This window comes from Falco punctatus, assembly GCF_963210335.1.
Source record: "Falco punctatus genome assembly, chromosome: Z".
In the NCBI taxonomy this organism is placed as follows: Eukaryota; Metazoa; Chordata; class Aves; order Falconiformes; family Falconidae; genus Falco; species Falco punctatus.
Window position 1 is genome coordinate 38,903,605 of NC_137586.1, and position 14,449 is coordinate 38,918,053.

Sequence of the window (14,449 nt, forward strand, 5' to 3'; positions counted from 1 at the left end):
ACACAGAAGAGCTATACTATGCATTCCCTTTCGTTAATTATTTACCTCTCTTCAGGGTAAAACACTTACTTCATATGTTCTGTTCTTTCCCCTTTAAAATGCATACTGGACCTGGGTAAAATAAGGAGCATCTGAAAATCAGACCTGACTGTGGGTAAGATGGTAGACATTTGTTTGTGGAGGTGTCTTAATGAAAGCTTAGAGAACTGCTTTTGGAGATTGTATCCCTATTCAAAGCTGGTAGATTAAAAAATGTCATGTATACTTGAAGGTCTAAGAGCCTCCTCATTGCAAATTCCTTTAAATGTTTTTGGCAACAAAGATTTTAGAAAAATAGAAAACTAAGGATCTAATGTAATTCTTCATACAGTTCAGATTTAGATCTGCATAATTCTCAGAATTACAATCTAAGGAAAAAGAAAACATTCTGTTTCAGGGAAACATTCTGAACCACATTCATCTGCTCAGAGGATCAAGACCTTACAATGTTCTAGGGTTATGTTAATGGCACATCTTAATTAAATGGCAAATGATGCCCACAGAATAAGTATACAGACAAAGTCCTGCAAGAACTTTTTTCAGACATACAGCAACTTACAAACTGATTTCTGATTAGAGAATCAAACAACAGGTATACCTAATACATTAATAGCTAAAGCAAAGACTCCCAGGAGCTACAATTTTCTCATAGAAACTGCTGGAAGCAAACATACTTCCTACTATTTGCATATTATTTGCATATTGTTTGGTCCTCCTGCTCGTTCCCATCCCCTCTGCCCCCCTCTTGCCTCAGTTGGTTTACAGAAGGTTTGACATGTTATAGTGGAGTTTAGGTAGCAAATGAGGAAACTGAGTCACTAGACTAAGAGGTGAGAGCATGCAAGTCAAAAATAGAGAAAAAACTTGTGCTGGGAAAAGGAATGGAATCAGCTAGAAGAGGGGGGTTCTGAGTTTTATCTATACAGAAAATTTGCAGTGTTCTTAGAATAATTCAGATGCAATGGCAGTGATAGGTAGATAGTGATTTGCAAGGCTAGCCTATAGTTCTCATGCAGGAAACTATTTCAGCAAGGTTTATATTGATCATATTCATGTCTTTTGAAAACCTCTTGAGTTAAAAATCTTTGGTCCAAAATGTCCCTCACTGCATATAGTTTGTGTTTTATTTGTAAGTCTAGTAACAGAAGCTTTCTGGTTGAAAGGTCAACATGAAAAATGCACAAGCTATAAATAAGAGCAAGCAAAATTAAAAGAGTAAAGAAGCCAGATTTGTTTCCTTAAGTCTTGGATGCTATGGCAAACTTCACTTTCATTCAGATACTATTTTTCATCCAGCTCAACTCAATGGTGTATTCTAAAGATGGCACTCACAACAAAGCACGTAGTTAACAACGACATGAGTACCTGTGCTTGGTCCATTTCTGAAAAAAATAATGCACAGCCATTAAATTAGGTAAAAAAGGAGGAAATAGTCTTTTTGCCATATTTCATACATCTCAGAGGTTCTGTGAGCCAAACGGTACCCCAAGTGCACTCACTCTGTAAGAAGTATCTTTTGAAAAAAAACAAGTAAACTTTTTTTTCATCATCTTATTAAGCAGCTAGAGTTGTTTGTCAGGTATAGATCATACCTCCAGGAAGTGCTAGGAGTCATGCTTTCACTCAGATTGTTATTAAAGCCATTTGTAGTGCTAGAAGCAGAAACAATGGGGAAAAAAAATTTCCCCTGTTGATACACAGGTTCCATGGAGAATGAAGGACAAAGAAGTGTATATTCCAGCTTCAGTGGTCAGTGTGGTCTCTTACATGTTCTAACAGCTCATCAAAATGTACACAAGATTCGGCAAGTCCACTGGGTACAGCTGACTCCTGCAGAAGGGTCATTAACAGGCTTGCGGGAATTTCTCTGTTACTTCCAGTATAGACAACAGAGTCTGGACTAGAATTAGTAAAGGCACCAGCTGGAGGCTTCTGCTAATTGGTTTAGACCCCTTTTGGTGTCTTACTGAGGCATCAGGATGCTTAGACCCCACTTTTTCTGTTTAACAGAGAGGAGAGCTGGAAGGCACTCACTGTTTTCCTGCTTTCTTATGAGGCAAATGGCAGAGGCAGAAGGTAGCCTGACCCCTGCCTTTGTTGTGTAACAATATTTGCTTGTATTTAATAACAAACAGGAGCACTTGCTGCACAAGTAGAAGGCCGTTCATCCATATGTTTGTATAAAATCCCAATGGAACACTTCAATCATTATTACTTACATACAAAAAATGATCATTAATGTACTTATATCAGAGGTAAACTTGTCTGGCAACTGAATTTTAAATATAGTTTCAGCCTTCACAGCATCTATGTTTCTAATGGCTGAAACAGCATTCTGAGAAAGGCAAAAGGCATCTGCATTTTAAAGCTTACTAGTTATGCTGAGTTTAGGAGTTGATTAAAGTTTAGCTGGTATACAGAAGATGAAATTCCCAAATCACTGTACTTTCATATACTTAATTAACAGAATCCCAGCCTAAATAAAGTAATTTTTCTTACCCTGTCAATATAAGGGCAAATTTGAGATGAATTGAGATGGAAATGAGGAAGAAACATATGATGATCAGTTAGACTAGTACTTCTAGAATCTCTGATCTGTAAATGAAGTAAAAGCCCTACAACCCCATACACAATACAGAATTTTGTGCAAAATACTTTTAGCAAGAACCTTTTTGCTAAAGAAGCTGGCAGATTATATTTCAAAACTAAAAAAGGAAACTTGTGTACAGCATTTTCATTTTTCTAGTTTCCCTCCCCTTCTCTGTTTTTCTAGTTCAAACTTCAAAAATTTGAAAATTCCCGATTAATGCTGTGCTGGAGTCTATGCCACAGAAGCAATCCTGAAAGGGTGTGCAATCACAGCAGCAGGACAGACCTGCTGTTGTGTGCAGGGTGGATCTGGGCAGAGTAGCCCAAAGCAAACTGCTCTTCCATGGTGATGCTTGTGTATAACACTGAGCACAAAGGGACCATGTTATGCCTATGGTCTTCTTGCAATAGTGGACCGACACTGTATAGCTCAAATAAACCTCCATTGCCTGGAAAACATCTTTAGACAGAGGATAAGCAATAGAAGAAGAAACCCACTGTAATTTCTCTACTTTGAATGTGAAGCAATGGTATCTGGGCGTCAAGAAACCTCTAGATCTTATTCCATATTTAAGGGATTTAGCCCAGCTTCTGTGCCTGAGCACTGTGCCAAGCCTTCCTGCTGCTTCAATTATCCAGTACTGCACTGGACCTGGAAAATTGCAGGCATTTCCCAGACTCCTCAATATACTCTTGGCAGCATTATGCATTCACAAACGTAATAGTTAAAAACTTAAACTACTCATACCTAGGGGATTTCAATTTAAGCACTGCAACACTTTTTGTGTGTGCATTGAGACCCTCTTCCATCAAAATGCACTACTGTAATGTGAACAAGGGAAAGTAAGGGTGGAAGAAGGAAAGTAAAAGAGCAGAAAATAATCATTCTGAACAACTGGGGCTTTTTAAGATGGACCTACCCATGTATAGTCTGAATTCAAAATAAAATCAAACAAACCAAAATACAATAACATCAAAAAATAGTAAAAATACCAGAATGTGCATGGATCAGCAATGATAAACAGTAGGGAGCCTTATGGTAGTAACTTTTTTTTTTTTTAGGTATAACAAAAAATATGGAAACCGACAAAAGAGAGATTTGCAAGGAGACAGTGAAGAAAAGTATTCTGGCAGGTACTGCACATATCCACTGGTCTGCACTAGCCAGAGAAACACAGGAAAAATGGTGCTGCTGTCATGTACTTTAAACCCTACTTAGGGAGATAGCTCACTACTCAGTGGGTGATCCCAGCCGGGGTCTGAAAGCCCTCTGAAAATCTGAGGGTGTGGATTGCAAAATGAGAGCTTTCAATGAAACTCAACGTGTTTTTCTATCAAAAACCCTTAAAGAAATACATTATTTTGAGATTACAAACTAGTGTTAATTTCTGTTTTCCATTATAGCAAAGAAGAAAATGATCCACCAAATTAACTCTTCAAATACTGAAATGGGAGACAAATAGCAATACATTAAAGCTTGAGAAGCTGGGTGCTTGTATTTTTCTAGGTGTCTAATGACTAGGTTGAGACTGTTGTTTCAAATGCTTTCAGCTATTAATTATGTTTCTAACAATATTCTGGATCAAACACTCTGCAATGAATTTGTGGTTTGATTTCTTTTTTAGTACCATAATTACAAATTGTAAACAACTTCACTTTTCCCTAAAGGTTGTGTAACTTTATAAAAACAGGGGAGGGGTAGAGGGGGTGCGGAGCAGGAAAAAAAAAAAAAAAAAGAATCTATTGAAGTAGAAATTAAAAAGGGATGTTTGATATGATAAATAATGACTAGATAATGGGTTTCACTGGGATATGGAAATATATCTCACAAAGAGAGCAAAAACCTGTGTGAAGGGGCTTGGGGAGGGACAGCCCCATCCTGTTTTTCTATCCCTCATCCTTGGTATAACTGTCACCAGGCCAGCCTTAAGAACAATCCACAGCTGACTCAGCTCACCCAGGAGTCTCCTTAGGAATGGTTGTGATTAGAGGAACCACTGATAGGTGGTTTTATTTGTTTTGCAGACAATGGAGAGGAAAAAAGCAGGAAGTATTCCATGTATTCAATGCTTGTGAAGAAAGAACACAAGTATAATTAAGAGGCACTGATAACATTTACTCAGATGCCTCCCCATAATATCTAATTTTATTCATCTTCTATTGAGTGTTTGCACTTTATTAGTTTATTGTCCAACAGGCTTTTGAACATCTGACAGTCTATTGGGTTAGACAGTCTCTAGACATTTGCCTTCACATGTCAAAGCTGTGGATTGTCAACCTCAGGAGACCAGAGTACATCACATGTGTCAGGTGATCCAGTTGCACCTATTATGAGAACAGGTTTTGGACAAAAGTTTATATTCTACTAAAAAGCATATATTTTCAATAGTGGAATAAATTTAGGTGAAATATCAAAAAAAATCTTTATAATTTTATTTGATGATCACTGTCCTCTTTAGCTTGTAAGCCTGCCTCATTAGATCTGCCTCAGATATAATGAGACATCTCCTGAGCTCACAAAGTTATGCAGAAGTCCTGAAGTCCATCCTTCCCATCTCTATCACTGAAGATGACTCTTTTAACAGTTCAAGCAGATGCTTGAGTGATCTGCTGCTTTTCTAGTCTGGGATGCACTGGTTTATTTTTTATAATAGTTTTGTTCCACATTCCTTGTGATTAAAAAAAAGTGCCTCCCATAGCAATTTGGAAGATTAGATAATTTCTGGATTCCACCGATTTAGCATTGCTAAATTTAACAGTTTTATTTCTTAATGAGTACAGATCAGTTGCAAATTTGTTTTGTCTACTTAAAACCTTTTAATGACATTATAGTAAACCTGATATGAGAACCAGTAAATGCACACAACCCTCAACAGAGTTATAATTTTAATTACCGTGAGAGATTTGGATATCCTGGATTTTTAAAAATTCAACAGAATAATGATTCAGGCAAGAACTGCACAGCCCTGTGTTCTCTCAGACTTCATTAGATTTTGGGTAATCCTCTGGGACACAGTTGTGTTTAGTTTCACGGAAGTTGTAGCAGGAACGTGTTTGTGCTAATGTACTCTCTTCCTATGATAGGAGCTGTATACCAAAAATAACATCAAGGAAAAAATATCAATACCAGCACAACTATTTTAAGAAGAAATAACAATAGATGAAAAAGATGTTTAAGACAGACTTTTCTTCCTTGGCTTAACATGATATGTGTATCACATGTGCTCTTTAATGTGTAATTTCAGGTGCATCAGAACCTTTATTAGTAATGATGCCAAAATGGCACAGTGTAACTGCTCAGAGACGACTTTTGTCTTTAAGCAGCAAAGGTATTTATTGTGCAATGTTGGGGAGCTAGCCGATTCACACTGGACAAACTAGCTCTGAAGTTTTCAGTGAAAAGTTAGGTATTTTATACAATTTTCGTGAGAGGTTACAACATCTTTACATACATATTCATTTGATTTTGACATCCAATCATTCCATTCGTAAATAGGTGGGATCTAGGTGGAATAAACCTTTCAATTTTCTTTGTTAGCAATTTCCTGACTTGATAGTCTCCTTATCTCTTTCAGATGCCCACCTTATCTTTCCTAATTATTCAGAGTACATTCCTTTCTCAACAGAAACAGAGCATCACCCAGAGCATTGTACCAAACTCATTCTGACTAATTTTTTTTTTTTTAAGACCTTGTTCTGTTTCAGTAAACATTATTTTGACTTGGGTGCTGGGAAGGAAGACAGCTGCTTTCCATCAGGTGCGATTTGCTTCTAAGCAAAACATTCAGGTTTTATTTTTTTCCAGCTAAAGTTTTCATTTTTGTTAGTGGACTTTTAGGCTTTCAGAGGAAAGGAGCCAAATTAATGTCCCATTTTCTGTTCCTTCACTGATCTGTGTATGAAGTAATTAAACCATAGTGCTTCTGTTTTAGCTTTAAATAGAAATGTGTTCTCTTTTGAAATGAAACATTCTAGTCCATTTTGTGTACAACCTTTTAAAATACTAACACCTGCAAACCTATTAGTGATGGTGGTAATGGCTTCAGCAGAAGTGACAGTATGACCACAGGGCTACCCATATCACATTTGAAAGAATTGTTTAGTGCTTTGCCTGTCTAGGTTTTTGTGGTTGTGGGTTGTTTTTTTTTTTGTTTGTTGTTTTTTTAATGCATGCTTTTCTCTGTTTATATCCTTGAGGTTCTCAGATCATACCTACAAATCTATTTCAGTAGAAAGAGTCTATACAAAGCAAAACAGCTGAATGTTTTGTGATTCTTTAATCTTTCCTGTCTTTACCAATAAGTAGCTGGTTTCCCTCTTCCTAGCTAGTTCATTTCATAATCATTCATGTGAAATGTTATCTCATAATAGCACAAAGGGAATTTTAAGGGAACCAGGAGGAACACATGGTCCATTAAGATCTCCCATAACTAACCTTGGGACTTTTAAATGCAGTTCCTCCCACCCTGAGCCTCTCCAGCCTGAAATTAATTCATATATCAACATTTATCATCTTGGAAATCTAGCCTGCAACTGTACTCTCCAATTCTCTCCTCCAGAAATGTGTCAGAATAATTCACACTTGCTTCTATCACTGCCTTTGACAATTTGTTCCATTATTCAGTAATCCTCTGCATAAAGAAATTCTGTCTGAATTGCTTATGGATTAATCCTTTCTTTAACATCAATCTATTATCTTTGTTTTTGTGTAAAATATTATCTTAAACAATGCCTTAGTGACAGACTTCAGGATCTTACATGGGCCTAATTGAGGATTTATTCTCCTGAGATCTATGCTCTCTGTGTATCTGATTTGAGTTATTTTAAACTTCTTACACCAGCTAATAAAACTCCCTTTTATTTTTCATCTCTTATACAAAAATCCCTACAATACCAGAATAGGAGATAGATTCTTGTTTACATCAGTTCAGCAAGGCAAAACATATAAAAAAGCCCTAATGCTTTACACACCAGCTCAGCATATGTGGTCTCCTGGCTTGGTTGCTCTTACCTCAGTCGTGACAAAAGGAGACTTTTGGAGGACACCCTTCATCTGCAACACTTGTTCTCCACTATGCAGCTTTAGTAGTCTGGAAGAGATAGAGGTACTTGATTTCATCTGTTTTAATACTAACAGGACAGTATAAAGAATTTATGTCAGCCTTTTTGTCTTTCTGCAGTAGCAGAAGTAGTAGTTTAGTGCCCTACCCTTATCTAAGCAGTCTTTTATTTTATTGTACAGCTACATATTTTTGTGCTGTATCCAGATGTCAAAACATTGAGAACTGTGGAGGGAAAAAAATTAGTAAGTTAAGCATGCAACACAGATATGGGTTAATAGGTTAGCTTGATGGGCTGCTTAGTTGCATAAATCTATCTCTATATATTTCTCCTGCTCCCACTAAGACTTCATTTGCTCAAATAGCTTCTGCATTATATTTGTTTTGATTCATCATTACTTCATAAGCTGCTTTGAAATAAATTTTCAGACCTGAAAGATCTAATAAAGCCAGAGTTTTTGTGATTCTTTAAACCCAGACATTGAACATTGACACTACACTCTTGTCAGCTTTACAACTTTTGACTTTCTTTCTTAGGTAAGGAACATTGTCAGGAATCTCGGCCAAGGCTATCTTCTCTCTTGTTATAGTACTTAAAGTTCGTACTGCATTTTAAAGATATGAAACTCTGATTTATGGTACTTTTTCTACAGTTACCGTTTCCTTGAGTGTTGTAATGTGGAGAACCTTTATGTTGGGTGTTGTGTTATCTTGGGCTTGTTCTGATTTGATAATGAATTTTATGTTGTTGGCTGTGATGATGTCACTATCATCACCCTTTATAGAATACCTGAGGTAAAGCTCTCAAATGTTATCTTTTTTTCTTCTAAATGGAAAAGAGGTCAGTACTCCACATACACATTCCTTGTCATGACTTCCAATCTGGCATAAAATCTGGTATTTGACATGTAGTTTTGTCTTAATTTTAGGTTACAAAGATCTTTAATTATTTTTTTTTCAGGTAAAAAATCTGTAAGATTTCAAAGATGAAGAGACATCATGGTTTGATTTGGTATTTCCAATTCAAAATGGATTGTTTGATGGTTTGTTCTATTTCATTGACATATCCCTGAACTTTTTATTTTTCCATAATGCTGCACTTCTGCTTGAGAGCTGTTTTTGTGAAGTTTCTGGGGTTGATAGAGGACGGACTGACCCACAGCAAAATACACTCCCCCACTCCCAGCAGCCCCCCCAAAAAAACAAAACCAAATGTTTCATGTTTCTCTCCCCAAATCTTGATTTTTCAACAAGTGCATTTTCTACTGAATTAATCATCAATGCAGAAATGTCTCACCAGCTTTTTTAATAGCCAGATTTTTATTAATATCTTGCACTATAGATGTGTATGTTATTATGTCCGTATAAGTTTTCCCCTCTGTGATTCACTCACTAACACTACCACCTAGATTAAAAAAAGGTTTCTGTATGTGGAGATTAGAGATGTGTAAAAGTAGTTTTATGTCTGTGAAAATGTGAATCTAAAAAAGCTACCACATTTTTCATACTAAAAATTTTCCATCTTAAATTCAGGAGATGTTATTATTAATACAGTTTCAGACAAAAAAAAATAATATGGAGGCATAGTAAATGGAAAGAAAACAGTTTTATTTTGGTTTTATTTCATTCCATTATATTTATCCTTTTTGGTCACTTGAGAACTTGTACATTCAGATGTTTACTAGTTGTATATTGAACATTTATGATGCAGTAGTTGAATACAAATACATTGTTAAGATATAAAATCATAATTCTTCATTTAAGAAAAGCTTTAATTATTTTTTTAATTATTGATATTTTTTCCAATGCTTACTTAAATGAAAAAATATTCCAAGGTGCTTTTTCTCTAATAAGAAAATATTAGTTTTATTGAATTGACATTTCACAACAAAAGGAACAGTTTTCTTCAGGGGCTCCGTGTTTTGTGGGAACAGACAGATGTGCTGTTTGAAATGGCTCAGTAGTTTCATACCTATTGGATGTGGAGGGGAAAAAAAAAAGTATAAATTGGACTGCAGCCCTTGCATCCCTTTTATAACATTATCTGTAAATCTGAGTGTGCTCTCTTTTTTTCCTGTGAGTATGGGAAAGTCCTCACAGACCACCTCACTCAAATCTTGCTGCTGTTAGCTGCCAAATTGCAAGTGTTGACAGCTTGACTATACTGAATGGTGATACGGTTCCCTGCTGACCTATCTTTTTCAGTTAATTGCATTTTAAATATTTGCAAAATTTCCAGCATTTTAAAAAATTTATTGTGTCCTATTCATGTCTACATAAACAGATAGATGGATGAGAGATGGGCATACACTTATATAAACCCTCATTTGATGTTTATGTTTTCACCATCCTACTCTAATATTTTATATCTGTGCTAAGCTGATTTTTTTCCCTTAATCCCTTTGTGAAGCTCCTTATTCAGCAATATACTGCAGGTCTTTTTACTTCAGCTGTGCCTATCACTAAATATCACTTGGTTTTGCACACATATTTTTCTTCTAACCCTCTCTTTTCCTTAATGGTTGTTCTCCCTAATGCTTTTTTCTTTCTGATTTCATACTGTCTGCTTCACAATCTGTTTTGCAGTCATTCTACAGCATTGTCAAAAGATCATAGACTCGCATTCTTAAAAACAAAACTAAAAAAAAAAAGGCCCATTTTACAGGTATTTAAATTTTACTAAAAATAAGCTTACACAAACCGTAAGTTAATTTTCTGTCTGGAAAGATTCTACTTTCAGGGTTGCTTCTTCCCACTTTCCATTTGTCCATTATGATCAGAGACATGGTAAAGCCTCTCAGCTAAGCACAGAGACAAGCACTTGTTTACACATACCAATAGGCACACAGTGAATTGAAGGAGATTTCAATGAGAGCACAAGCATACCGAAGCAGCGATGAACTTTAATTTTGAATCAGGCTTTTCTGAAGCTTCTGCCTGCAGGCAACATTTCCAAGTTTACTGCGATGTACTGTTTGTGTGCTCACTTTAAACCTAGAACATCCTGAGTTTCACTGGTACTAGAAGCATATGCCTGCTTATGCATTCTTTTCTCTGCTAGACATCGTGTCATTGACAGTGTTCAATCTGGGATCAAGCTCTAAACCAGAAGCGGAATAAATACTTGATTGGAGAAGGGAGGGCGGGGGGGAGTGCGGTAAGGAGGAAAACTCAGAATAAATCAATTGGGAATGTCTAACCAATAGGAAAGGGAATAAAAACATAGGCAGAAATTATAACTGGATTATATTTGGTCTGCTAAGGGTCAAAGCATTCCCTATGGACTAGTTAGATTGGAGTTTGGATTTCTTTGCTTTCTGGGCCAAGGTCACAACTTTTATTCTCACCATGTCTAGGAAACAAAGTTGTCCTATCCAATAGAACAAGACTCTTCTTGCTCTGCACAAAGAAACCCATCATTTCTATTTAGTGCCAGGTAGCATGATTTACCATGCCTTCACTCTAAGTGAGCCAGACAAAACTCTAGATCTGTGCCAACTCAGTTTTCCTTCCTGTCATTAGGTCCCTGATTTATTTATTATAAGTGTGGGAAAACTGCTGGGAAGCACGAGCTTAAATGTGAGAAGGATATACAAGGCCCTGGCCATTATGTGCTTGCCCAAACACTTTATAAAGCTACTTCACAGGTCTTAGGTTACCTGCAGTCTTATTTGACTGAAGCATTTCAGGGAAGATAAGGAAACAGAGTCTTTTCCATCATTGCAATTATGATCAGCAGCAGAATTACACCCACGAAAAAGCACCAATATTTTTTGGTTTATTTCATTGATGACATCAGAACCTTTTGGTGGTCAATGCACTTCTATGACATATTTCAAATGCAGCTTTAGCATAACTACTTTCCCCAGACACAGAACAATTCCATTTCTGTAATTATTCTCCCCAGGCACTCTTTCAGGAGGTACATCCTTATACCATGCTCAGCAGAGATGGCTGGTGAGCTAAGACGGAGGAAATGGTACTCCTAGATGTTTAACTTGACACCCCTTTTCTGTTCTATTTTTTTTTCAGCTATTTTAGAATCTCCTCAAAAGTGGTCTTGGATTTTGTTTGTTTCTGTGCATCATATGGGGCAAAGACATCAAAGTTGGAGAGCATTTTGAAAACTGTCACTCTGCTTAGTTACCACATCAGGTAGATTCACAGAATCAGAGAACTGTAGAACATTTTGGGTTAGAATAAACCTTTAAAGATCATGTAGTTCCAACCCTGCAGTTGCAGGCAGGAACATTGATGGTATTCCACATGCCCACGCACTGCCATGGTCCTGCCTTTGTGCTGAGCAGAATGAATTTGCAGCCCAAAGGCCTGATCCTGCAGGGTGCACAGAGCATCTTCAGTTGTCAGAAGTCAGACTTGCAACATTTTTTAATAATGAACTGCAGCAAGGAAGCTGGTGAATTGTCCAGAGAAGGTCTGACAAGAAGCAGCTGAAGGAATTTGCGTTGTTTAGTCTGGAGAAAAGGAGGCTCAGGGAGACTTTACTGCTCTGGACAGCTGTGTGAAAGAAGATTGCAGTGAGGTGGGTGTTAGTCTCTGCTCACGAGTAACAAGTGATAGGACACCAGGAAACAGCCTCAAGTTGTGCCGGGGGGGGTTTAGATAGGATGTTAGGAAAAATTTCTTCACTGAAGGGGTGGTCAAGTGTTGGAACAGGCTGCCTGGAGAAGTGATTGGGTGACCATCTCTGCAGGTATTTAAAAGGGGTGTATATGTGGCACTTAAGGACATGGTTTAGTGATGAACTTGGCAGTGTTAGGTTAACAGCTGGGCCTGATGATCTTAAAGGTCTTTTCAAGTCTAAATGATTCTATGATTTTATTCTAAATGCTAAGCACTACCAGTTTGGGTTTCCACAATGCTATGAGAAAATATTAGTTTACTTCCCAATGCTTGGAAATTTATTTGTGTTTTTTATAACCAAACAAATCTTAATCAAAGGCAAAGTAATGAAAATCAGAAACACATACACAAAAATTAAGTATAAAATGTATGTTATCCTATGCACAGCCTTCTAGTGCATGCAGGAGATACATTAACATTAGTATTCAAATCTACAGAACAGAATGCTATTATTAAAGCAACTGAAGAGTTTTTAATATTATAAATATGTATGACTTTGTAGAACAGTAAGGAAATATATTCTGCTCAAAGTTCTCCTAATGCTGAATATTTTACTAAAACCTACAGCATTTTTCTACAAGTGCTATAAATTATCCACTTTAAAATTAGATAAAAACTATTTGAGAAATAATTATGGGTATATGTTCATTAGACTGGAGTTAGAGGACTGAGAGATAAGGGCATTAGGTCAAGTCTTTCAATCTGCCTCCAGATACTCATTTCCACTATTATGCCTATAAGCACATTATGGCAAGAAAATCTCAGTGTTTAGAAAATTCTAATTCATTCCCACTCTCTTGCTGTGAGACAGTCATTCTTAGTGCATACAAACCCACAAGCCCAGAATTCAAGCATACTTAGCTGAGATGTTCCTCTTTTGCCCCTTCCCACCCCCCATTCTCTTTCTGCCTCCTCTCCACCCTGCCTGCCAAAGCCAATCAGCATGCAAGACTTTATCAAGCAGTTAGTAAATGTTGATTCAGACCACAGTATTTACTTAATAATGGCATTGCTTTATCCTTGTTTTTAAGTTAATCACAAACAATCCTTCTCCAATCCTTGCCAGGAAGCCTCCCTTAAGTCCATTGCAAATCATAGATATATTGTGTAAATAATTAATCTGCCTCAGTCTTATTCCAGCAACACCTGCACCAACACTGATTACCAGATGTGTAATTGTATTTTGCTTGTATTTAAATAGATTTGCCTCTGCTTTCTGTAGTGGAGCATGCCTCACCTCCCTTGTGATTGAGGGCAGAATTTCTTGACCTCTCTTTGGTTCCCTGATGTGAGTGTGCACAGAGATAAACCGAGGTGATATCAGACCATGAAGATGTACCTTGTCCAGCTTCCTCTGAAGCTAGAGGTCAATGTATGGAACAACAAGAGGCAAAATAAATCTCTCACAAGCTCAAGTAATAATAACAACAACAACAAAAGATAAAAAGTGTGATTCAACTAACACATAGTCTGACTTCATTCACAAATTCTCCATGATAGCGTACTGGTTTGCTCTTTGATTCATGTTTTCTATGGACAAAGTTTTAAGGAGTAATTTTTCTACCATTTTACCTCATCATTCAAATAGCTCAGTCATACTGCTCAGAAAATAGATACATGACATGCATCAATACATGCGTGTGTGTGTATATATTTATATACACACACATGCATGATGTATATGTAAACAAACATGCAGGCCATGTATAATATTGGAGTGTGCATACTGAACAGCTTTTGTTCAAGCTTCAATTCTCTGATTCATCAACTGTACTTTAGAGACATACAGAGAGAAGTTCACCTTCAAGCAAAGGGCCAGCACAGTGTCTAGCGATGGTTTTGAGTCATTTCAGCCCTGTTTAACCTTTGTTCTTTAACCCAGACAGAAATTCATGCATTGTCCCTAAATGTGTCAGGTATAACAATTTAAGTGTTTTATGTGGTGGACATACAGTACTGTACAGTACTGTATAGCGATGTGCAATCTAACATCTCAGGTGCAACAAGCTAGAGAAAGAAGAATCACTCTGTTCACTAGAAGGAACTTTCTCAAACTGTCTGTGTTATAACATAGTATGTTGGAAGAAGGGTTCGCCGGAGTCAAGAAGACGCTCAAT